Below are 24,925 nucleotides of genomic sequence, written 5' to 3' on the forward strand. Positions count from 1 at the left end.
ATTTAATGAACAGGAAGCAGGCAGCCCGGCTCATTGCCCTAAGCCAATCACAACACTATAATTGCAGCATTGTGATTGGTCTGAGCAACGTGACACTGCGCTGCCAGGGGCTGTAGGGATGGCCCTATTCTCCTTGCAGGCTGTAATGCAGCCTGCATGGAGAAATGGGAAAGTGCGCATGACTGGTTTGGACAGCCCAAGAGGGCAGACCAAATAGTCACTGCGCACTTTTAGCAGTGGGAGAACCACTACTCCACTGCCCTGCTTGCAGAGCAGAGCAGCTCCGCCTTCCCGCCCTCCCACAAAGCAGCAAAACATAAAATGATAATAACTTCCAGTTATTTTCATTTTATGTTTTTGCTTCTGCACTGCTTGAAAGCAGTGGGGCGACGCTCCTCCACCATAATGGAGGAGCCGCCCCAGGTTGGAGGTCTCACTCTCTTCACTATTGTCTATTGGAAGTTACTCAGAACTAGGCCCAGACAACATTCAAATCATGTTATTTTTGTCACACTGAATTCCAGCAATTATGTCCTTATATCACATCATGTTATTGCTGCTGTTCACAGAAAAATTATAGCAAGGGAACAATGTAAACATCCAGAACGCAAATGACTGTTGTTCATGACAATTGTGTATTTTGCGCCATTGGACGTCTGCTTTGCTGAACAGCTGCCTTGCTGGATTACTGCTTGCTGCCTTACTGTCTGAGTCAGAGGGATTGGACCTGTACCTGAACTCAGGGATCCCAGAGTGACCACAAGGGCTAGTCTGCTGGCCTACTATTCAGAGCCACAGGGACATAAAAGGTTCCCATCCACCTGAACCAGCACCCAGATCCAGCTGGAGTAAGACCCTGACCCCCAAGTGGTATGCACCTCAGGTCCTGGATCTAAGTGTGACCTCAGAGGAGCTGAATTGAATTTTTGGGAATCTCCATGACTGTAGCTCCTCCTGCCCGCCAATTGAAACTTGCACTTCAGCAACAACCATCCACAACGCCAGGCCTGCTCTTCGCCCTACATCAATAACCATCTGTGATGCATTTCTGCTTCTTGTGGCCCCCTCCACCACAAACAGGACTCTGCGCTGGACAGAGAAGCGTCGCAACAAACAAATGATGGACGGAATGCTGACAATGCATACATTCTCCCCCAGTCAAGAGATCTGGGTTAAATCCATCGTTCTTTTGCCCACTACACCACCCCAGTTTAGACATGGCCATATGCAAATCAGTCTTGACCCTGTGCCTCATGGGAACAGTCCAGCCCGAACTGCCAAACCATGTCTTCCCTGGACCGGAATCAAGCATCCTAGGACCGGTTTCTGGCTATCAGCCGTCATCAGCCAGGATAGCTTGACTCCAGTGGCGTAGTGAGCACGGGTCCCACGTCTGGGAATACCCATCCCACTTAGGGCGAAAAGCGTTACAACAAACAAATGATGGACGGAATGCTGACAATGCATACATTCTCCCCCAGTCAAGAGATCTGGGTTAAATCCATCGTTCTTTTGCCCACTACACCACCCCAGTTTAGACATGGCCATATGCAAATCAGTCTTGACCCTGTGCCTCATGGGAACAGTCCAGCCCAAACTGCCAAACCATGTCTTCCCTGGACCGGAATCAAGCATCCTAGGACCGGTTTCTGGCTATCAGCCGTCATCAGCCAGGATAGCTTGACTCCAGTGGCGTAGTTAGCACGGGTCCCACGTCTGGGAATACCCATCCCACTTAGGGCGAAATGCGTTACAACAAACAAATGATGGACGGAATGCTGACAATGCATACATTCTCCCCCAGTCAAGAGATCTGGGTTAAATCCATCGTTCTTTTGCCCACTACACCACCCCAGTTTAGACATGGCCATATGCAAATCAGTCTTGACCCTGTGCCTCATGGGAACAGTCCAGCCCGAACTGCCAAACCATGTCTTCCCTGGACCGGAATCAAGCATCCTAGGACCGGTTTCTGGCTATCAGCCGTCATCAGCCAGGATAGCTTGACTCCAGTGGTGTAGTGAGCACGGGTCCCACGTCTGGGAATACCCATCCCACTTAGGGCGAAAAGCGTTACAACAAACAAATGATGGACGGAATGCTGACGATGCATACATTCTCCCCCAGTCAAGAGATCGGGGTTAAATCCATCGTTCTTTTGCCCACTACACCACCCCAGTTTAGACATGGCCATATGCAAATCAGTCTTGACCCTGTGCCTCATGGGAACAGTCCAGCCCGAACTGCCAAACCATGTCTTCCCTGGACCGGAATCAAGCATCCTAGGACCGGTTTCTGGCTATCAGCCATCATCAGCCAGGATAGCTTGACTCCAGTGGCGTAGTGAGCACGGGTCCCACGTCTGGGAATACCCATCCCACTTAGGGCGAAAAGCGTTACAACAAACAAATGATGGACGGAATGCTGACAATGCATACTTTCTCCCCCAGTCAAGAGATCTGGGTTAAATCCATCGTTCTTTTGCCCACTACACCACCCCAGTTTAGACATGGCCATATGCAAATCAGTCTTGACCCTGTGCCTCATGGGAACAGTCCAGCCCGAACTGCCAAACCATGTCTTCCCTGGACCGGAATCAAGCATCCTAGGACCGGTTTCTGGCTATCAGCCGTCATCAGCCAGGATAGCTTGACTCCAGTGGCGTAGTGAGCACGGGTCCCACGTCTGGGAATACCCATCCCACTTAGGGCGAAAAGCGTTACAACAAACAAATGATGGACGGAATGCTGACAATGCATACATTCTCCCCCAGTCAAGAGATCTGGGTTAAATCCATCGTTCTTTTGCCCACTACACCACCCCAGTTTAGACATGGCCATATGCAAATCAGTCTTGATCCTGTGCCTCATGGGAACAGTCCAGCCCGAACTGCCAAACCATGTCTTCCCTGGACCGGAATCAAGCATCCTAGGACCGGTTTCTGGCTATCAGCCGTCATCAGCCAGGATAGCTTGACTCCAGTGGCGTAGTGAGCACGGGTCCCACGTCTGGGAATACCCATCCCACTTAGGGCGAAAAGCGTTACAACAAACAAATGATGGACGGAATGCTGACAATGCATACATTCTCCCCCAGTCAAGAGATCTGGGTTAAATCCATCGTTCTTTTGCCCACTACACCACCCCAGTTTAGACATGGCCATATGCAAATCAGTCTTTACCCTGTGCCTCATGGGAACAGTCCAGCCCGAACTGCCAAACCATGTCTTCCCTGGACCGGAATCAAGCATCCTAGGACCGGTTTCTGGCTATCAGCCGTCATCAGCCAGGATAGCTTGACTCCAGTGGCGTAGTGAGCACGGGTCCCACGTCTGGGAATACCCATCCCACTTTGGGCGAAAAGCGTTACAACAAACAAATGATGGACGGAATGCTGACAATGCATACATTCTCCCCCAGTCAAGAGATCTGGGTTAAATCCATCGTTCTTTTGCCCACTACACCACCCCAGTTTAGACATGGCCATATGCAAATCAGTCTTGACCCTGTGCCTCATGGGAACAGTCCAGCCCAAACTGCCAAACCATGTCTTCCCTGGACCGGAATCAAGCATCCTAGGACCGGTTTCTGGCTATCAGCCGTCATCAGCCAGGATAGCTTGACTCCAGTGGCGTAGTGAGCACGGGTCCCACGTCTGGGAATACCCATCCCACTTAGGGCGAAATGCGTTACAACAAACAAATGATGGACGGAATGCTGACAATGCATACATTCTCCCCCAGTCAAGAGATCTGGGTTAAATCCATCGTTCTTTTGCCCACTACACCACCCCAGTTTAGACATGGCCATATGCAAATCAGTCTTGACCCTGTGCCTCATGGGAACAGTCCAGCCCGAACTGCCAAACCATGTCTTCCCTGGACCGGAATCAAGCATCCTAGGACCGGTTTCTGGCTATCAGCCGTCATCAGCCAGGATAGCTTGACTCCAGTGGTGTAGTGAGCACGGGTCCCACGTCTGGGAATACCCATCCCACTTAGGGCGAAAAGCGTTACAACAAACAAATGATGGACGGAATGCTGACGATGCATACATTCTCCCCCAGTCAAGAGATCGGGGTTAAATCCATCGTTCTTTTGCCCACTACACCACCCCAGTTTAGACATGGCCATATGCAAATCAGTCTTGACCCTGTGCCTCATGGGAACAGTCCAGCCCGAACTGCCAAACCATGTCTTCCCTGGACCGGAATCAAGCATCCTAGGACCGGTTTCTGGCTATCAGCCGTCATCAGCCAGGATAGCTTGACTCCAGTGGCGTAGTGAGCACGGGTCCCACGTCTGGGAATACCCATCCCATTTAGGGCGAAAAGCGTTACAACAAACAAATGATGGACGGAATGCTGACAATGCATACATTCTCCCCCAGTCAAGAGATCTGGGTTAAATCCATCGTTCTTTTGCCCACTACACCACCCCAGTTTAGACATGGCCATATGCAAATCAGTCTTGACCCTGTGCCTCATGGGAACAGTCCAGCCCGAACTGCCAAACCATGTCTTCCCTGGACCGGAATCAAGCATCCTAGGACCGGTTTCTGGCTATCAGCCGTCATCAGCCAGGATAGCTTGACTCCAGTGGCGTAGTGAGCACGGGTCCCACGTCTGGGAATACCCATCCCACTTAGGGCGAAAAGCGTTACAACAAACAAATGATGGACGGAATGCTGACAATGCATACATTCTCCCCCAGTCAAGAGATCTGGGTTAAATCCATCGTTCTTTTGCCCACTACACCACCCCAGTTTAGACATGGCCATATGCAAATCAGTCTTGACCCTGTGCCTCATGGGAACAGTCCAGCCCGAACTGCCAAACCATGTCTTCCCTGGACCGGAATCAAGCATCCTAGGACCGGTTTCTGGCTATCAGCCGTCATCAGCCAGGATAGCTTGACTCCAGTGGCGTAGTGAGCACGGGTCCCACGTCTGGGAATACCCATCCCACTTAGGGCGAAAAGCGTTACAACAAACAAATGATGGACGGAATGCTGACATTGCATACATTCTCCCCCAGTCAAGAGATCTGGGTTAAATCCATCGTTCTTTTGCCCACTACACCACCCCAGTTTAGACATGGCCATATGCAAATCAGTCTTGACCCTGTGCCTCATGGGAACAGTCCAGCCCGAACTGCCAAACCATGTCTTCCCTGGACCGGAATCAAGCATCCTAGGACCGGTTTCTGGCTATCAGCCGTCATCAGCCAGGATAGCTTGACTCCAGTGGCGTAGTGAGCACGGGTCCCACGTCTGGGAATACCCATCCCACTTAGGGCGAAAAGCGTTACAACAAACAAAGGTGGCTTTTCTGTAGGGCTAACCTGGTCCCTGTATCCATCACGTGCCTCATTGTGGTAGGCTTGATCTTGTGATGAAACTAATTTTATTTTTATATCTTTTTTACTTTTTGGAGTTATTATTTCTGCCAGTTTTGCTATATAATGCTGCCCTAAAACCTCAGGTTCAACATTTTCAATAAAGTCATAAGTTGATATTGTAGAGGGAACTACTCTTCAGAAGCATATTCTCCCACATTTTGCAACACAAGTTTCACCACTTAGCCACTCATATTCCCCTCTCATCTTACATTCAATCACCCACCCACGCATACTGAATAGCTCACCAACTAATTCACACAATTCAAATACAACCCACCAACTCGCATTCACAGAGATAATTATTAAGAGGTTTTGTAAGTGCTGCACTTTACAGTTTAGTCAATGCAAAGTGCTCCAGTTCATATACATTCACCCACCCATGCATTCACCAAGTCACTTACATAGTATAATTTAGCCAGTCGCCATTCACACACCTACTAGCACTAAACCACTCTCTCACCATCAAAATCCCTGATGCCTCCACAGAATTCATCTGTCTAACTTCACCTACTCACCCACTTATTATCTCCCACCTGTACTTTACATACCCACTTACATTAACCCACCAACATACATTCACCTAATCACTCACATTCTCCCCCAAACATTTATTCAAATGTTAATATTTTTCATTCACAGCTAAAATTTGGCCGCCACTGAAGCAACACCCACATTCACTGACTCACTCATCTACAACCGCCTATACAAACTCAAACTGCATACATTGTTAAGCAATTTCACTAAAAACAAGTCAGACCTATTGGTGTTATCACTTGGTTTAGGAATAGTATTTTGTAGTCTGTAAGTAATACTACTGTAGTACTACATCACGCACTACAAAATGCAGTTTGTAAACAGACCCCAATGTCTTGAGGAATCATACAGGGCCTGATTCAAAAAGCAAAATTTACATGTATATATTTACTCATGTGTAAAAATACCACTGCAAGTACCTGTAAATGCACCCATTTTCAATATTCAGAATGTTCAAGCATATATAAAGGCCTAAGTGTACACTTACATGTTTACACCCCCTAATAATCCTCCTACATCAAGATGTATGCATGTAAAATTAATACTGGTATCTGTAGGAGATTTCTGTGTGGGAAAGTACAAGGAAATATAAGGTTGGTTATTTTTTTGAAAGAAAAAGGTTTTAATATAAAATATACCCGTAAAATAATTTTAAATAGTTATTATTAACCCACAACTATTAAAATACAATCTTACAGCACACTCTTTCATTAACATTAATGTGTATTAAATGATTAATTTCTTAAAATATATTTTTATTAAATTATAAATAATATTTCCTAAGAATAATTGAAAAAAAGACCTACAGTAATATTTGTCTCTAATATGTATAACAATTTGTGAAATGCATGTGTTAACTTAAATCAGTTTAATGTTTCCAACAAAGTTAATTTTATTTATTAACATTATTTCCAATGGGGTGCTTGAGGTGTTAGTTTAATTCCCTTTCCATATTTTTAATGGGAGTGTGTTGAAGTACCTGTAAGTGGCCATGTGTGTTGCTTGATTGCTTGATTTCCGCCATGGCTGAGCTTCAGTACATTTACTACTGTTTTGCCACCATTAGAACTGTAGTAACTTTAGAAGAGTCGTTTTTGAATAGCAATTGGCTTATTCTTTTTTGGGTGATTGTGTGCAGTAGCATTTTCATTACTAGATGCACCTTACCTTTCCATAATCCATTCCCATTTTGTAGTATGTATTCACCATATTCCAGTCACTCCCATTGTCCCTCCCAAATTCACTACCAAAATGTAGATCATAAGTATGGAGATCTCTGCCGCCATGCAAACATCTTTGCACAGAGAAGTAAACAGTGGCAGAGGAGAAGATCTTCGCATGTAGTGCAATCCATTGATACATTCTACAAGAACAGTGTTTGTCCTGAAGAAGACCCCATTGTGATTTTTATGAAACGCACACGTTAGTGGGGGTCGAAACGTCGATGTTCAAGTACTAGCATGTTTTCAGCCCAGCAAGATCTATACAATTGAAGTGGTCATGCTAGGGTTTTCCGTGATTGCTAGTAATATAATGAAGAAATAGATGTTTCATGTTTATGTTTTGTCTCTTTGCACATATTTGTGGAGTATTGTAGTGTGTATTGTCACAATCTGTCACCAATTCTTGTCACTATTGTAAATATTCCTATGTATTTTGTTGTATATGTTGCATAATGTCATTTGGTTATTTTGTCTAACGTACTTTTCCAAATACAAAAAAGATTTTTTGAATCAAAATTGTTGCTTTTTCAGTTGTGTGCTGCTTACACATATCTTGTATATCCCATCTGGAAAGGGGGACATAAAAGTTTATGTTTTTTCAGGTGGCAGAACCACTGTTCCTATTCTGTACCTATCCCCAGGTTCTGCACGATACTGGGTTACCCCATTGAGATTACCAATTTGGCACAGACACAAAACATTTAAATGTAACACCATATTAAATCAAGTCAGGAAACAAAGACAAAAGGGATAATGTTAGGAAGAGTATTTCAAGTTGTGATCAGTTTGTCATATGATGAGATATGTAAGCCAGGACACTAGATATTGCTATTTATGTGGTTGAGGGTTGCAGAGGCAAACATTTGTGACAAAATGTATCTTCAATACTTCATCTAAAGATACTTAAAGAATGAAGCACAAAACTAGAGTCTTAAATTAGCAATTACCACTAATAACACAATTTTAGTAATTGCATTTCAGCAACTGGTAATAATGAACTTAACACACATTACAATCTAGAAGAAGATTAGCTTGTGAAAATAGTGTTTTTGCACTTTTTCACTTATAATGTCATTTTTAGCATCTGTAATTTTACATGTTTTTCACACACAGAGATGTGGAAATGGCGTATTATTTGTTATATTATAATAGACATTTCTCGTTAATGGAAAAAACCAGGATAAATGCAGAGAAAAGAAAAACTGTTTTTTGACATACATTTTCATTTTTTTTCACCCACAGAACACCTCAAAATAAGGGCTGTAGACTTTTTTCTACTCATAATAAAATAGCCATGTACTCAATTATGCTAATATTTTCTTTCATGGCTTGCTGTCTTGTTAATCTTTTGGGGAAGCTTCATGTGGCCCTCCTTATGTTGTTTTAATCAATGTATATATGTATATATGTATGTGGTATTTCTCAAGCGTGAACCTAGCAAAAAGGCAGCAGAGTGCTGTGCAGTATCAAAAACAAGCATAAAGTAAGTGAGTGATAGGAAAGGTAGCTGAGCTTGTAATGTAGTGTTGTTTAAAGAGGCAAGTCTTCAACTATTTCCTAAATTGGAGCAGCGTTGCAGCTGTCCTGATGGACATGGGTATGTTGTTCCAGGTCCTGGGTGCATAGAAGTAAAAAGACATGCTGCCTTGCTGTTACTTATTTACACTTCTTTGGCGGCAGTCTGATAGTGCCCTGGTGCAGGTGTGCTAAGAACCACCAGATATTGGGAGCTTGTTTGCAATATAAGCAAGGTTGCTGGTCTTAATAGCTTTGAAAATAATGCAGCTAGGTTTGTATATGATGCAGGTTGGTAAGGGGAGCCAATGGAGTTCCGCCAGGATGGGGGTTAGTATTTAGGCCTTGATGAGACATGCTGTGGGTTGTTGGATGCCCCTAAGGAGTGTCAGTAATCAATGTGCTTGGCATTCAATTATAGCGGATTGGATATGTTATGCAGCAAGGGCAGTGTTGAATGTCACTGAATAATTCCTGTCAGAGAGGATCCAGACCTAATCAATGTGGAAAAGATGAAGCTGCTGGAAGAGAATGAAGCATGCTAAAGAAACACCATGGGTCCTGGCACATTTTCAACATTCACCATTATACTTGCTTATATAATGCTTAATTGGTTTAGATGATTTCCTTCTGAAAATCAAACATTTATTTGTGTAATGCAATATTTGCAAAATTAAAAATCCTTCTAGTCATTGAACAAGTGGGTAGAAGGAATAAGCAAAGGAGAAAGCCTTTTGCTCTGCCCTATTCATATTTTTACTATTCAACATTTTTGGATCCTAAGGTATTGGCCAATTTGTCGTGGGTACTAGGGATCCAAATCCAAAACCAGTTCAGACGGTTTGCAATCTGGCCTCATCCTTCCCTCCACATGTAAACTCCGTCAGTGATGCCTGTGTAAACTTTTAAGGGCCTGATTACAGGGAGGGATTCCCTTGACCATAGGTCGGCGGTTTTGACATCCCAATTTGGAAGCAACCGCACATAGTGTAGTTGTAAACATCCATTTTCCAATGGGAGCTTGTGCGGCAGGCTGAAAATAGCCACAGCATAAAATCCCACTGAAAAATTGATGTTTCCAAACATCCCTGCACCATGTGACAGGCACCATGAGGTGCCTGCCACACGGTGGGATTTTTAGTGCCCCCCAGGGCCACCATGCAGAGGGCCAGGGAGGAAGGGGGCCCTGCTAGGGTCACCCAATGTCACGTTCCAACAGCCTTTCCATGTCAGAAAGGCCAACATGGAATGGCTGTCGGAAACTAACATCATAATCCCGAAGGCGGAGCAGCCGTCATAAAGGGATTTTGAGGAGTTTCCGATGCACTGATGGGCTCTTTGAGTTCGTTGAAAAGTGTGGGTTGGTCCCTCCAACTGCTGCCTCTGACCACACGCATTGTAATGCATCGGTCGGACAGCAGCAGCAGATGGTGATCAGACTGCAACCGATGAGCCGTAGGTTGCGGTCCGACAGCCAATGTAATTAGGCCCCTATGTATCAAGAGCAGATTTTTTTTAAATGGTATGTGAGAAATATCAGTAAGTGCAAAGGCATGCACAGTTGTGAGATAGCAAACAAAAGATACTATGCTAGGCAAAACAAGCACTGAATACACTGTTTGGGGATAAAGTAAGTCTTCAGAGTAAAGGGAATCAAAGAGAGATGTAAACACTTAAAAATAACAGAAATGAGAGGTTCTATGAACCACAGGGACAGACTGGGTTAAAGGTGTAGAAGTGATCAAGACCCATGATGCCTAAAAAATGTGCCAAAGATAAAATGAGAAAAGGTTCAAACAAACATAAATTGTAGGGAAAGGAGAAAACGAAGAATGAGATGCATATTAAACAAACATAACCAACAGTCTTATGTTTAATATTCAAGCTTAGTAGGCATTAAAAAAAAAATGTGGGATTAAAGAGAACTATAAAAACCATGAGTATTGAAAAGAGGAACCCAAACATGTTTGTAGTAATGAGACAAAAAATACCTCTTGAGATAAAATAATTTTCAGCCTTCACAATGGCCTGGCAGTTCGAGCTTGACTGTTCCCATTGGGTGCAGGGTCAAGACTGATTTGCCTATGGCTGGGTTCAAACTGGAATGGCATGGGGAGTACATGAACAATGAAGTTAGGCCCATTTCTCTGTAATGGGGTGAATGTATGACATTGTTCTGCATTCTGCCCATCAATTGTTCTTTTTGCATTTGTCAACCCGAGTGGGATTGGTCGCCCAGACGTGGGTCCTGTGCTCTCCATGCCACTAGAGTCACGCTATCTTGGCTGATGAGGGGTGAAGCCCCAAATCTGGTCCTAGGATGCTTGTATCCAGTCCAGGGTGGACCTAGCCTGGCAGTTCGGGCAAGACTGTTCGCACTGGGCACAGAGTCAAGACTGATTTGCGTATAGCTGGGTTAAAACTGGAATGACAGTGGAGCAAAAAAACGATGGATTAAGGCTCAGATGTCTATACTGGGGTGAATGTATGACACTGTTCTGCATTCTGTCCTTCAATTGTTCTTTTTGTAGGAGTTATCAAGACCCATGATGCCTAAACAATGTGCCAAAGACAAAATGAGCAAAGGTTCAAACAAACATAAATTGTAGGGAAAGGAGAAAACGAAGAATGAGATGCACATAAAACAAACATACCCAACAGTCTAATGCTTAATAATCAAGCTCAGTAGACAGTAAAAGAAAAAAATATGGATTAAAGAGAGCTATAAAAAGCATAAGAGCATTCAAAAGAAGAACCCAACATGTTGGTAGTAATGAGAAGAAAAATACCTATTTAGGCATGATTGCACTGCAGAGATAAAATAATTATCAGCCTTCACAAATACAGAAACAAACACATTGAATTTACAGATGCTACTTGAAGGGTTAATCTCAACAAGCAAGACAGTGTATGCAACTCATAACAAAATTCAGATTACGGATAAAGAAGTAAAACAATGAGGAAATGTTTGGATTATCTGCAAGAAGCAAGCTGTTACATTCATTTGGAGGAGTGAAAATATATCACAATGCTATAGAACACAACAAACAATAATGCAACGGGGAGCCAATGCAAAGCTGAGAAATGTAAACGGTGATGCTACCTACACTTTTAAGATACCTTTAAAAAGAAACTACTGATCGTAATGCATTGATCCAGGAAAAGATTCCGAAGCTACTGAAAATTGCATTTCAACCACGCTTCAAATATTGGGGCCAAACAGGATATTCCTGAGATTCTGATTAAAAAAAGACACCCTGAGAGCAGTCTTAGCTTTTTTTCTGTGCTGAACGGGAGTGTAGCATATCCACTGATGCTTGATAGACGGATATTCTTGATATCCACTGATTTCCTCAAGAGGCATCATTGCCAAGGTAACGAGAAATCCCTAAATCAGCCTCCTCGACTGTCTCAATTGAGGACTTGGTAAGCCTTGCTATGCAAATATAAAATGACAATATGAAGTGGCCAGATGACAGGAGAATGCTTGAACCTTATGAGATGAAAAAAATTGCTCAAAGAGCAAGAAGGAGGAACAATCAATATCCCCAAATTAAAACAGAGGAAATACGTTTTCACGTTTCTATAACAGACGCAAAGCGAAAAAGTGGTCGAACAAGATTGCAGTAAAATAAGGAAAGCGTAGAAGGGCGAATAGCAACCTTGGTAATGAGCAGTAACTTGAGAAAGAGAACCAATAAAATAAGAAATTGTGATCACTAATCAGCAAACAGTAAACGATTACAGACTAAGATCTGAACAAGAAGGAAGAAAGATGAAACAAACTGCACAGGGCCCTCGAATAATTACTTTCTAAAGACAAAAGAAGGTGTATGTGAAAAATCAATACGAAAAGGAAATAGACATATTTGACAGCGATTAAGAAGACGAAATAGTCATTTAATTAATGCAATGAATGTATGCGAAATATGAGGGCCACAGAGAGGAGGAGACAGTGAAGATAAATGAAAGACACGTATAAGCATAAAAGGAAAGGGAACTTGTGAAAGAAAACCTGAGTAAAAGTGAGGAACAATTTAAGAACTAGACCGAGACCACTTTGGGGTGTGCGAAATGAAAGAATGATGAGTGAAGAGATGATGGAGAAAAGGTGGTAGAATCATTTGAAGAGCAGAGGGATTGAAATGTATCGCTAGAAAACAGGAGCACAAAACGAGCTGGATAAACAGAGGGAGTGCACGCAGAAATTAATGCAGGGGTTAGAAAGTAAGCATGCTGGCTTACAATTGCGTGCACTGTTTGAACTAAATGGGTGTTCACATTACAAAATCGTTGGTAGAGATGCTAAAACAAATAACAGGAAACTTGTTTGCAAACAAAATATGATGTCTCAACAGAGGCACACTATCAGGACAAGAAGCTGCAGGGATATACTTGGAATCCTTCAGTAATAGCTGGAAATAAGAGAACCTCGGTTTCATTGGGTGTCTATTACAAATGTGGAAACCTGGGTAAAACCTCAAAATAGGTTACTTTTAACTGTATGAGGAAGATATTGGACATGTTCACAAAGAATATAGTATGGATGACGATTTGGAAATACATCTTTTGGAATAGATGGGGAGCATGTTTTATGGTATGCAAACATATTCTTATCAAAAACTATATTCAATTGTAGATTCCATGTTATATTGATAAGAATAGAAAAAAAACAGGAGTTAGTACCTTTTCCTAAACTTCATACAAAGTCCTCTAAGTCTCGACATATACTATCCGAGAGATTGCAGTGAAAATTAGACAATAAAGCAGCTATTAGAGAATAGCTACAAAAAAAGTTCACAGGGGCATTTTCTGAGCTGCAAAGGTTGCAACAACCCTAATGGCACATTTAAAAAATCGATCAAGCATAATTACAAGGAGATGCATGGAATGTGTAAAATGCAAGTGCACGGACAGGCCTTTTTGAGGAATTTCTGCAATTTCCAGTGTAGCTTTTGGTGTTGTTTGGATTGTTAGTCTTGAATGCCTTTGCTTCTCCTTTTTGGGAATGACAGGACCACAGGTATTACAGTCTTGAGGGCAAAGCCCATTTGATGCTGCTGATGTGCAAGTGCTGAGTGAGTTCATAACAGTCACAGCATAAATAGCATCCTTGTTCGAAATGCAATAGAAATTATTTCCGGACTTAAAATTCCATGCAGACTTCCAAATATCAGCTATTGCATCATTAACCAATCATTAATTGACAATACTTCCATAAATACAACCACTGAAATTGTGAAACAGTCAGAAAGCAGTGCAAATACAATGAATAAACTTAAATCGGACCATCTGAGTTGCTGACAAACAAATGCCTCCAATAAGGCTTCACGGTTCATAACTTACGAGGCACATATACTGGGCTGGGAAGGGGTTCAAATGAGAATACCCTGGCGCCCTATGAGATCTCACAGTGCATACAGTTCCACAGTACAATGAAAGACAAAGGCTGTAGCATTCCCTCAACTTTACGAAGTTACCCATTTATCAGCCCTATTAGCACAGTGAATAGTGAAATAAATCAAATAAAGATTTATGACATAATTTCCAATTTTCAATATGTAAAACCTCATTTAATGAGAGAATGATTTCCTCAAGAGTTGAGAGAGGCCTCGGTAGCAGCAAGCACAAATTAAATAAAAACGATATAGGCTTGCTTCAAACCTTTCCTTTTCAAGATTAACTTGGAGGTCAGTGGCGGCCGGCTCGGATCAGTGGTGGCGGGGCAGCAAGACGAGCAGGGTGGGGAGGTTGGTGAGGGACAAAAGGGGAAGAGGTAAATAAAAAAAAATTCAATTCAACTTACCTCCTCGCTGCATCCTCCCTCGCATCCTCCCTCGCTGCGTCTTTCTTCTGCTAGCCGGAACTAGACACAGAAAGCACGCAGGCTGATGCTCTCCTGAGCCAATCACAATGCTGCATTGCAGTGTTGTGATTGGTCTGAGCACCAAACTACAGGCTGTAATGCATCCTGGGTGGAGAACATGCTATGTGCGCATGAATGTTTGGCTGGCCCCTTAGCGGAGGAGCTGCCAATGGTGGAGGTCAGGGCTGGGCATATCTTAGAATGTTCCGTAAGTGTAAGTGCAGCATCTAAATGCAGACATTTCATTATAAAAATGATATTAGGCTACAGGAACCCCAAGTGTGGGCTATAGTTCCATGAGAGTGTGACGACTTCCTCCCTCTTGATGTGAGAAGACATGTTTCAGATCACCAAGGCAGAAAGGAAGAACGTCTAGAATCATACGTAGTAATTGATTTCATGCCTTAGATGTTGCTGCAATACCTGGAACATGCCATATTTACTAGCACTGATAACTAGGCTGCCTACAACTACTAAGTCTGCAATGGCCACACTTTTGCACTTTTTAATCAAAGTTATAGAGCTCCCAGAAAGCCTTGCTTATGTTCATAATGATACTGGTCGGCTCTAAAATATTCTTCATTAGAAGCACGCACAGCTAAGCCCACTGCGTGTCATTGTAATTGAAAGTTAACAATCCTAATTTACTGTAGTGACTATTTGTTTCAGTACATTTTTATCATGCAGCTAATTGTGAACCACATAGACAACAACATTTGAACTTGGGTGAGGTGGCCGATGATGACAGCAATTTAATGCTATTTGTAGAATCTCCACGCCAAGCATCAATTTTGTACATCCTCAGATTCCCTTGTACTGTTACTTAAGCCAGCTATTATTTATTTTCTGGAAACGTTTGAAACTACAAAAATGATTCATCATGTCGGCATTCATCATGGACCACTTAAAGGAAAGATAGATTTCAACAGTGCCTGCACTATCACGACCTCATATTTCAAGGACTAAAGAGACTCTGTCAGAGGAAAACTGAACGGTGCGGGGGCATACTGCCATTATAATGGATCCTTTCTTTATGCACACATTTGTTTCATGAAATGACAGTGCACAGTGCAAGGAGCCCCATGATAAATATAAGTGTTGTCTACTGACTGGAAATTGTTATGTACATAACATTTGACCTCGTCTATTTTTACTACACAAGCCTCCAGGAAGCCTATCAACCCCCAACATTAATGGGCAACTTATTTTTTGTGCACTGGATACAGTTATTAAGAAAATGGGGGGTATAGATGTCGTCCAAAACCAAAAAAACAAAACAAAAAAATGTGTGATCAGATATGTTTTTCTTTTCGAAAAATATTATGAGATGTTGAATATGTTCATATTCAGAAAGAAAATAACAGATCAAGAAGGCACCTGCAGATGGGGTTTCCTCATAACAATGATATGCTCTTTCCTGGTTTCCAAACAATTTCTTCACAGTGGGTTGATTTGAGTGAGGGGATTTTACGAGTGGGCGTTAAAAGAGCACTTGTCTCTCTCATTCTTCTGTGGGGGATCTTACTTGCCAATGTGGTTTCATGAGCCACAGTTGCCATCTTGTTAGTTATTCATCTCGGTTGGTGCAATCTTTTTGAAGTCCAGAAGAAATACTGCACAGTGAAAAGTCCTAGAGGCATATTTACAAGCCACTTGCGCCACTTTTGCGTCATTTTTAACATGGGAAAAGTGACGCAAAAGGGGCGCAGGGGGCTTGTAAATCTGCCCCCTAGTTTGGAGGGAAAACTCTGACAATTGGTGTGGACCACATAAGTCCTGGGAGACCTGCATAATCATGAAAAATGTCTCCTAGGCTTTGGCTTACATCACCCAGTTGCAAAGGGCAGAGAAAATACAATTGTCTTGAAAGAGTGCACAGGCACGGAATATGACTATGCATCTGTCTATGGACAAACGGTGTTGTCCATTGTACCTATACTTACTAATTAACTGTATAGCTTAATGTAGGGGCCCCAGGACATCAGAGAGTGGGAACAGGAAGTAGCAAACTACACTCCATGTTTATGAGCTGTGCTGTCTGTAGCTCCTACTCTTCACTGAATAGTTACCTAGTTAGTGTATGCACTGTAGACAGGGCCATTTCTCCAGGGACACACACTCATAATTCTATTCCTCTGCTCTGTACGTTAACAATATAACCCTTAGAGAGCTTTCACAACCTCTGCCTGAATATCTGCTTGTCGAAGCACTTTGTACAAGGCAGAGTAAGATAGCTGACTGCCCAGCAGAGTATCTATCTCCTTTATTGCATTTTGCATTCTGCTCTGGAGGCCTGCAATCTGAGTCTGGAAGTGCCTAGGAGCTGGACGGTCCTGAACAGAGGAGTCAAGAAACAAGGGATGGATGCATTGCTAAATTTATTGTAAGCCAATGATAACCACTCTGGACTGCATTCTTGTCTGTTATTTTTTTGCAAACAGTGCCCCTTGCTAATTCACCCAGAATATGCAAAATAGTCTTTGTTCAGCCACAAGCGGACAGTCCAGAAAAGACCTCTAAGCCTTGTCCCTTTATAAAGTTGCACACAAATCCAGCCACGGGTTGACATTGTTTTGACCCTTTAATGTTATACAGATTAAGTCCAGGAGCTCTGGACCTGAATTTGATTATAACCTAACCGTTATGGGACCTTACTGAGAAAAAAAAACTAAAAAGCATGTAATAATTTAATTAATCTGAGGCACTTGTAATTATTCTTGGCCCTATTATAGTGAATAGATATATGCCGTAGGAGACTGGAACCGATCATGTGCAAATCGGCTCTTACTCCCCGCCCCCCCAGCCATTAAAAGATGCAGCCAGGCACAAATTGTGAGATTGTGCAGCCTGTACATGAAGACAACACGAGAGCAATTACCAGTAGTTCAGATTAATTAAAGAATTGCAGTCCATCACTTTGTGATGTCTTAAATAGAAAGGGTATGCCTAGATCTGTCTCCAGAGCTGTGCCAAAGGACAGATGCTGCACCACATTGATGAATACAAACACATCTGAAACAGGTTTGGTGTTCATTGCGTTGCCATTTAGAGGGGCCACGAGTTCAGGCTTGATTTTCTATTTAGCACAGGGGCAAATACTGATTTATAAATGGTTAGTGCCACAGATGGACTAAAGAACAATGGATTAGAATGTGTCAGGAATGGATGGGACAGAATCCGTAGAAATTACACATGTAGCAGATTAACCCCGAGCACCATCATTGATCTCTTTTTATGTAAAGGTGAGCTAGCATTGAAATGGCAAGACATTCCTGCTCTGTGACTTAATGTAAAGCATGAAGGACCTCAGGATTAGTTGAATAATTTGCAAAGAACCCCTTGTGTGTACGTAAATCAGTAGATTTTTTTTATATAATGGAGAATTGCAGGAAACCAATAATTGCATCAGTTTTTGTAGAATGTGAATTTGAAGACCAAGAGGTAACGCTGGCATCTATATAAGCAACCATTTTCAATGCAATAGATCTCGCATTTGCGAGCGTTTAAGCTATTGGCATTGAAAATGACAATGCCTTTTATTTATGTATTTTTAGAAGGAACACGTAAATAAAAGGCATTGTTGTTTTTAATGCCAAGAGCTCAAACTCTGGTAAATGCGAAACCACTGTAATGGTAGCCCTGCCCCTTTTTTTAGACGCTGCTCGCATATTTAGGCTAGTGTGAGCAGCGTCTAAACAAAGGGGCGTGGCCAACATATAGTAAAAGCAGGTATGGTGCTTTTGCCCAAAGTAAAAAAAATAAAAAATACTTTGAATAGCTCTGTAGCGCGGCTGCTACATTGAAAGCGGCCCACGCTGGTAATGAAATAATTTAAATGGGCGCGCCCACTATAAAGCGAAACACGCTGTAATTTGTTTAAAAACATATTTCTATTTAAAACAAAGCGGGTGGGTGCTCCGATGCCGTGGGTGGAATAGGGGGAAGAGCATTAAAGAAAATAGTGCTCACAAACTTATAAAGCAGACCGTGTAACAACCGAAGTAAAAGGGCCAGTCCTCGTGAGAGGTTAAAAGTGAAGACAAGGCAGTACTAAGGAGGGATTAACAAGCCTATGTATGAATCAGAAGCCAGCATTTATGAAGGGCAATCTCATAAGCCAATGACGCACTGCGCATCAAACTGTTGCAGAAATTGAATGTCTAACATGATGTTGTATTTTCAAGAAATGTAAGTTAGACTTGCAAGCAACTATATGTTTCAATGGGTAATAATATTATAGAGTTTGCAAGTGATACAAAGAAAACGTGTACATGGTGGTTCATACTTACATCAACATGGACAGGAAATGTATGCAGCTATGTTCATAATGATACAGTTGCAAATAGATCTATAACCAATGTGGCCACGGGAAATGAAATTAACTTATCAAATGTACCTAAAGGTTTGGAAAAACATTGTCATGTGCTACTACAAATCTTGTCAGCAATCTGTCAACGAAAACACAGCTACAATAGTATCACCGCAGCTACATAACACAAGAACTAACATACCTCCATCGCATTTCACTTCTTCCCTAGCCATGAATGGAGGACTGATCAGGATGGTGGGCTGAGATGTGAAAACATAGCATTTCAAGTGCATCCTCAAGGCATGCACCTGCTAGAATTAGTTGCACCGCACAGGCCCTCCCCTCCTTTATGCTACCTTCTACCATTTGACAGCAGGATGAACCACGCGCTACCCACAGTGCTGTGCGCCGCTCGCTCCCATGCGCACATAAACAGTCACAGTGACAACAGTGAGTATGAGCCACTGTAAAGTTTGAAGAAATACTCTTAATAGATGCACTTAAGTGATTAAGTGTTTATTTGAAGTAGCGTAGCATAGAAGAAAACAGCCCACAACCGGTCATCCAACAGCTCTCGAAGCAACTGCCAGAATGAACAGTTACAGGCAGCCGCAATGAGAACCATGGAATGAACGGGACATATTAAACATATACAGAGCGTGGGGAAGATGCTCGAGAAACTGAAGTATCAGCACGTGAATAACAAGTCGCTCTTAAAGAGAAAGAGCGACTTGTTACCTTAACATCATTTCCCCTTTATTAAACAAAAACAAGAAAGATAGCAAATCACAAAAAGACTAAGAAAAAATAATTAACATAAAGGAACCAAACATTAGACTAATGCAGTAAAAGACCTATTACTTTGCGAACTAACTTACATTAAGTAATAATCTTTAAATCTTTGAGGAACAGAATCATTACGATGTATAATTCTAGGAGAGACCGTTGCAGAAGGAATGTTGGGTGAACATTGCACACTGGGTAAGGGATCATGACATAAAGAGGTTTCTGAACCACTAACAGTGAGACAATCATTATGTATGAAATTTCCAGATGCAATGTTGTTTCTGTCCAAAGAGGTTGAGGGAAAGTTGTCACAGAAGAAGTCCATGCCAGAGTTAAGTCCATCAAAGTCTGAGGCACAAAAACTTTTCTTCTTTGTAGAGATAATTTTTAAAGCTTGATCATGTGTAATTTTAACAAGACTTCTCCTATTCCACCACCCCCTTTCATTTAATAAAATAGCACTTTTTGCCACTTGAATAACCTTGACAGGTAGTGTGAATCTGGACTCTCCTTTCTTGACTCTCTTTGGTTTTTTAATGAGTACCCAATCACCAACAAAAAATGGGATGTCTTTGGTGTGTTTAGAATCGTGATGAAGTAAAGAAATAGCATCATGTTTACATTTTACGTCTTCTTGAATTGTCTGTAAGTTCCCTTGATGAGCAACATCAGCATTAGTAATGTCTTTAACCCAATGGGGACACAGATGTGAAATTGGTACTCTGTTGCGTAGTAGCTTAAAAGGAGATATGTTTGTGGTACTGTGAGGAGTGTTATGATAGGTCCACAGTTTTTGTTTTAAGAATTCCTCAACTTGTAAACCAGCAGACAGAGCAGTCTGAACTCCTTCCTTCAAGAACCTGTTGATGCGTTCAACTAGTCCATTAGAGGAAGGAGAATAAAGTGCCACTGTAACATGCTTGATTTGAAAATCCTCCACAAATTTTAACATCTGATGAGACCTGAAATGTGTTCCATTATCCGTCAAAATTTGTCTTGGAGGACCCTCAATATCAAACACACTTCTCAAGAATTTGATGACAGCGTTAGTATCAGGAGAGGACACAAAATCAAAGTAGACCCACTTTGAAAAATAATCAATCAACACCAAAAGATGTCTCTCACTTGCAGGAAGAAGATCAAATGGACCCGCAAAGTCTAAAGCAACCTTTTCCCAGGGTGAATCAGGTAATGGGACCATATGAATGTTAGGCTCAAATGTCCACCAATGCTTATCAGAGATAAGACAGGTATTGCAGTCTGAAATCCACGTTCTCACCTGCGAATCCAGACCAGGCCACCAATAAAACTGTTTAAGATTACGAATGGTGGCAGACACACCCATATGTCCTTCATGACTCTTCTTAAACAGAAGATATCTAAAATTTGTGGTAGGGACCAAAGAGTCATGTCGGAGTAAACATTCATTGACAATGGACAATTCATCCGATACCTGAGAAAAGGGTTTAATGTTGGCAGGTAGATTTCTTTCATGAGGCCAACCTGATTTGATATAAGACATGACAGTTTGAAGGACAGTGTCATCAGAAAGTGCGGCCAACCATGAGTCTTTAGTGACCAAAGAGTTCTCAACTAAAATGTCATCAATAAGAGCCACAACACATTCCACTTCATTATGGATACTTGATGAAGTGTCATTAATGGGCATTCTCGAGAGGCAATCTGCCCGTCCATTCTTACCGCCAGGTAAGTATTTGATGGAGAAATTGCACTCATGCAATTTTGAAAGAATTCTCACTAATCTAGCTGAAGCCTTGCCTGTGCCATTTCCATTGAGCAGATAAATAAGGGGCTTATGGTCAGTAAAAATGTAAAAATGAGTTCCCCAAAGAAATGTTTTGTATTTCTCAATTGCCCATGTACAGGCCAGTGCCTCTTTTTCAATTGTGCTGTAATTTTTTTCTGATGAAAGGAGAGATCTCGAAGCATAAGCAGTAGTGTGTTCTTTGCCTTCAAAATGCTGTGACAAGACAGCACCTAAACCTAATTGGCTGGCATCTACAGTTACATAGCAGGGTTGACCAGAAATGAAAGGTGCTAAAATTGGTTCAGAGGGAATTCAAGTTTTGATTTCACAAAAAGATTTGTGTGCTTCCTCAGACCAAACAAAAACCTTTCCCTTGCGTAACAAGTGGCTGAACTATCAGAGAATAACCTTGAATGAACCGAGAGTAGTACTCGCAAAGTCCCAAGAATGATCGGAGAGTGTCCTTGTTTTTTGGGGGAGTACTATCTCTGATAGCTGAAATAAGAGAGAGTTTGGGTCTTATGCCATCTTTTGAGATACTATGGCCTAGGTAATCTAATTTGTCAACCGTGAATCTGCACTTCTCCTTCCTAAGAGTAATGCCAACGTTTTTAAACACAGACAACACTCTCTCTAAAATAAGATTATGCTCCCTATTGGTTTCTGCAAAAATGAGAACATCGTCCTGAAATGCTTGTACTCCAGATATGCCCTTGAGAATGGTATCCATGAATTTTTGAAATACACTTGCCACAGAGGCAAGACCGAATGGCATGTGCAAATATTTGAATGCGCCAAAAGGTGTGATAAAAGTTGTCAGGTCTTGGCTCTCTTTGGCAAGTGGTATTTGGTGATACGCTGATCTAAGATCAAGTAGTGAAAATATTTTTGCTTTGCCCAGATTTGCTAAAAGATCATGAAACTTGGGTAAAGGATGACAATCAATAACAATATTTGTGTTGAGAGTGCGAAGGTCCACACATAAGCGGATCTCGTTTGTCTTTTTCTTAACGATAACAATTGGACTGACCCACTCTGATGAATCAGTAGCTGTAATAATACCCTCCTTGCAAAGTTTGTCAAGTAGGATCTTGAGATCCTGCCTGACACTAAGAGGGACAGACCTTACTTTGTGTACCGCCGGAGATGCATTCTCCTTAAGTTTAATCAGGTGCTCAAATTTATTTATGTTGCCAATGACATCGCAAAATACTTCACTAAACTTGTTGATTACATTAGCAACATTGGTTTCAACTTCACTCTCAATAAAGTTGATATATTGTTCTGCAAAGACAATTGGGTTTTCGGCACCAGGGATAAGCATAATACCTAGTCTAGCTAGGTCCTTCCAACCAATTATGTTTTTTCCTCTGATAGCGTTACAACAAACAAATGTTCTGCATTCTGTCCATCAATTGTTGTTTTTGCAATTTTCCTCTGATAGCTACATATATTTTTTATCAATAAAATAACCAGACATATCAATATTTTGACCTCCAAATGCTTTAGGATGAACGTCAGACTGAGAGAGTTGTCTATCTTTGTACTTTTCTTCAAATAAATCATCAGGAATGATCGTGATGGGTGCACCTGAGTCAGCCATCATCTCAATGAGAACGTCAGATACAGTTGCTTGACAAAAATGGTCCCTTTATAGAAATATCTTCTATGTTGTCATCTGAAATTGTAAGAAGCATCTTACCCAAATCTTGAGCACATGTGTTGGGTGTGACTTCAACTGAACTTACTCTAACAATGTTTTTACCAGATTTGCATACTGACATAAAATGTCCTAATTTACCACATTTTGTACAACGTTTAAATGAGGCTGGACAACTGGGGTTATTGCCTAGGTGATTTCGAGATCCACATCTGAAACAAAAATTATTAGGTTTTCTGAAGGGAACCTTGTTAAACCTGTTTCTGGTGTCTATGGCTGAAATTTGAACATCGTCATTTGAAACTATTGATACTGATGGGCTTTGAGAATGAAGATCATTAGAGATAACCTTTGAAGAGATCATGGACCTTTCTATTCCTTTTGCTATTTCTATTGTTTCACTCAACGTTGGGTCTCTACACCCTAATAGTCTTTCTTGTATTTTTTTAGACGCACAGTGATACACAAATTGATCTCTTAGGCATGTGTCTAATACGGCTCCAAATTTACATGTGGATGCTAAATGTCTCAAAATTGAAATGTAATCTTCTACAGTTTCATCTATATGTTGCTTTCTCTTCATAAAATTAAAACGTTCAAGAAGTATACTTGGTTCTTCTGTGAACTTTCTTGAGAGTCTCGCTAAACCTTCAGAATACACATTCCAACCTTCTTGAGCTCCTGCTGGGGGTTGGATTTGTGGTAGGTTGTTAAATACTTTTTGACCTTCAAACCCCAAATGACCATACAGGAGCACAAACTTTCTTTTTGCATCAAATTCATTTGCGTCATTGGCAACCAGGTAGTTTTGAAATAGATTCAATTTATTTATCACCGTCCATCGCTGGAATTTATTGCCCTGGTAAAGCATTATTAACAACGCGTATCTCCAGGGCGATAAAAATTCCAGCGATTGCGGGGAAATCAACGTTTTGCAGGGAACATCGCTGGTTTTCCAGCGATGTTCCCTGCAAAACGGAGATAACCTTGCTGAAAAAACCCTGTGGTCGTATCAGCATAATCCACCCCAATGTTAGGGATAGGTAAGTCTGCATTTTAGCAGACGTTAGTTTTTGGCGAAAACAGCGTTTTTCTCCAAAAACTAACGTCTGCTTAAATGCTGGGGCAGCCTTGTAAATATCGCGATGTGCACATCAGCGATATTTGCAAGGTTGTACTGCCCAGTGACGCCCACTTTGCATCTCATTAGAGATACAAAGCGAGGCGTCGGTAACAAGGCTGCTACCATGTGCTAATGCATGTTAGCACTGCCTTGTTAATGGGGCGAAAACATTATCTCCGCTTTTTGGGCTTTTAAAGCCAAGAAAGCGGAGATAAGGCCCTTGATAATATGCCCCTGATTTTTTAGAAATCAACCCTCGTTACCTTGGCTCCTAGTGGCACAGAGAATATTATTCACAATAAGATTTTCAAGTGGAAAACGATCTAAAAAAAATCAGAACCTAATACCACACTACACTCAGTGGCCTAAAGCAAAATGTGGCTCTCTCTTTGTAGAGTGTGAAGATGGTCCCCTTCGTCTCCCAAAGCTCACTGATATTCATTGGTCTTGGGATAAACAGGGACCCCCCTGAAGGGTTGAGGAGCCCCTGAAGGGTTGGGGACCCCCTGCACCGCAGGGGCTTCCAGAGCCTATGTTTTGCCGCTGACTACACTCCCAGCTTTAAAGGTACGACAAATACAGCAAAATTGTTTGTTCACTCCATAAAAAGCAGCAGTAACAGGGGGCAAAACTATCTGAGTTTGGGCTTCAAACTGTGGAGGGTTTGGAACTCATTATTCAGGAATCAGTGAACCGTGAATGCCTGATGAGGAGCATCTTCAAAGACTTCTATTTCACCACAAC

The 24,925-nt window shown here is 41.9% G+C and overlaps 1 protein-coding gene across 1 annotated transcript in view; it reads right to left on the reverse strand.

The window, feature by feature from the left end:
• The window catches only part of LOC146822832 (cadherin-10-like), a 919,004-nt gene that overhangs the window by 26,955 nt on the left and 867,124 nt on the right, over positions 1-24,925 (reverse strand). The window lies entirely within an intron of this gene.

Source organism: Triturus cristatus, chromosome 5_2 (assembly GCF_964204655.1).
Source record: "Triturus cristatus chromosome 5_2, aTriCri1.1, whole genome shotgun sequence".
In the NCBI taxonomy this organism is placed as follows: Eukaryota; Metazoa; Chordata; class Amphibia; order Caudata; family Salamandridae; genus Triturus; species Triturus cristatus.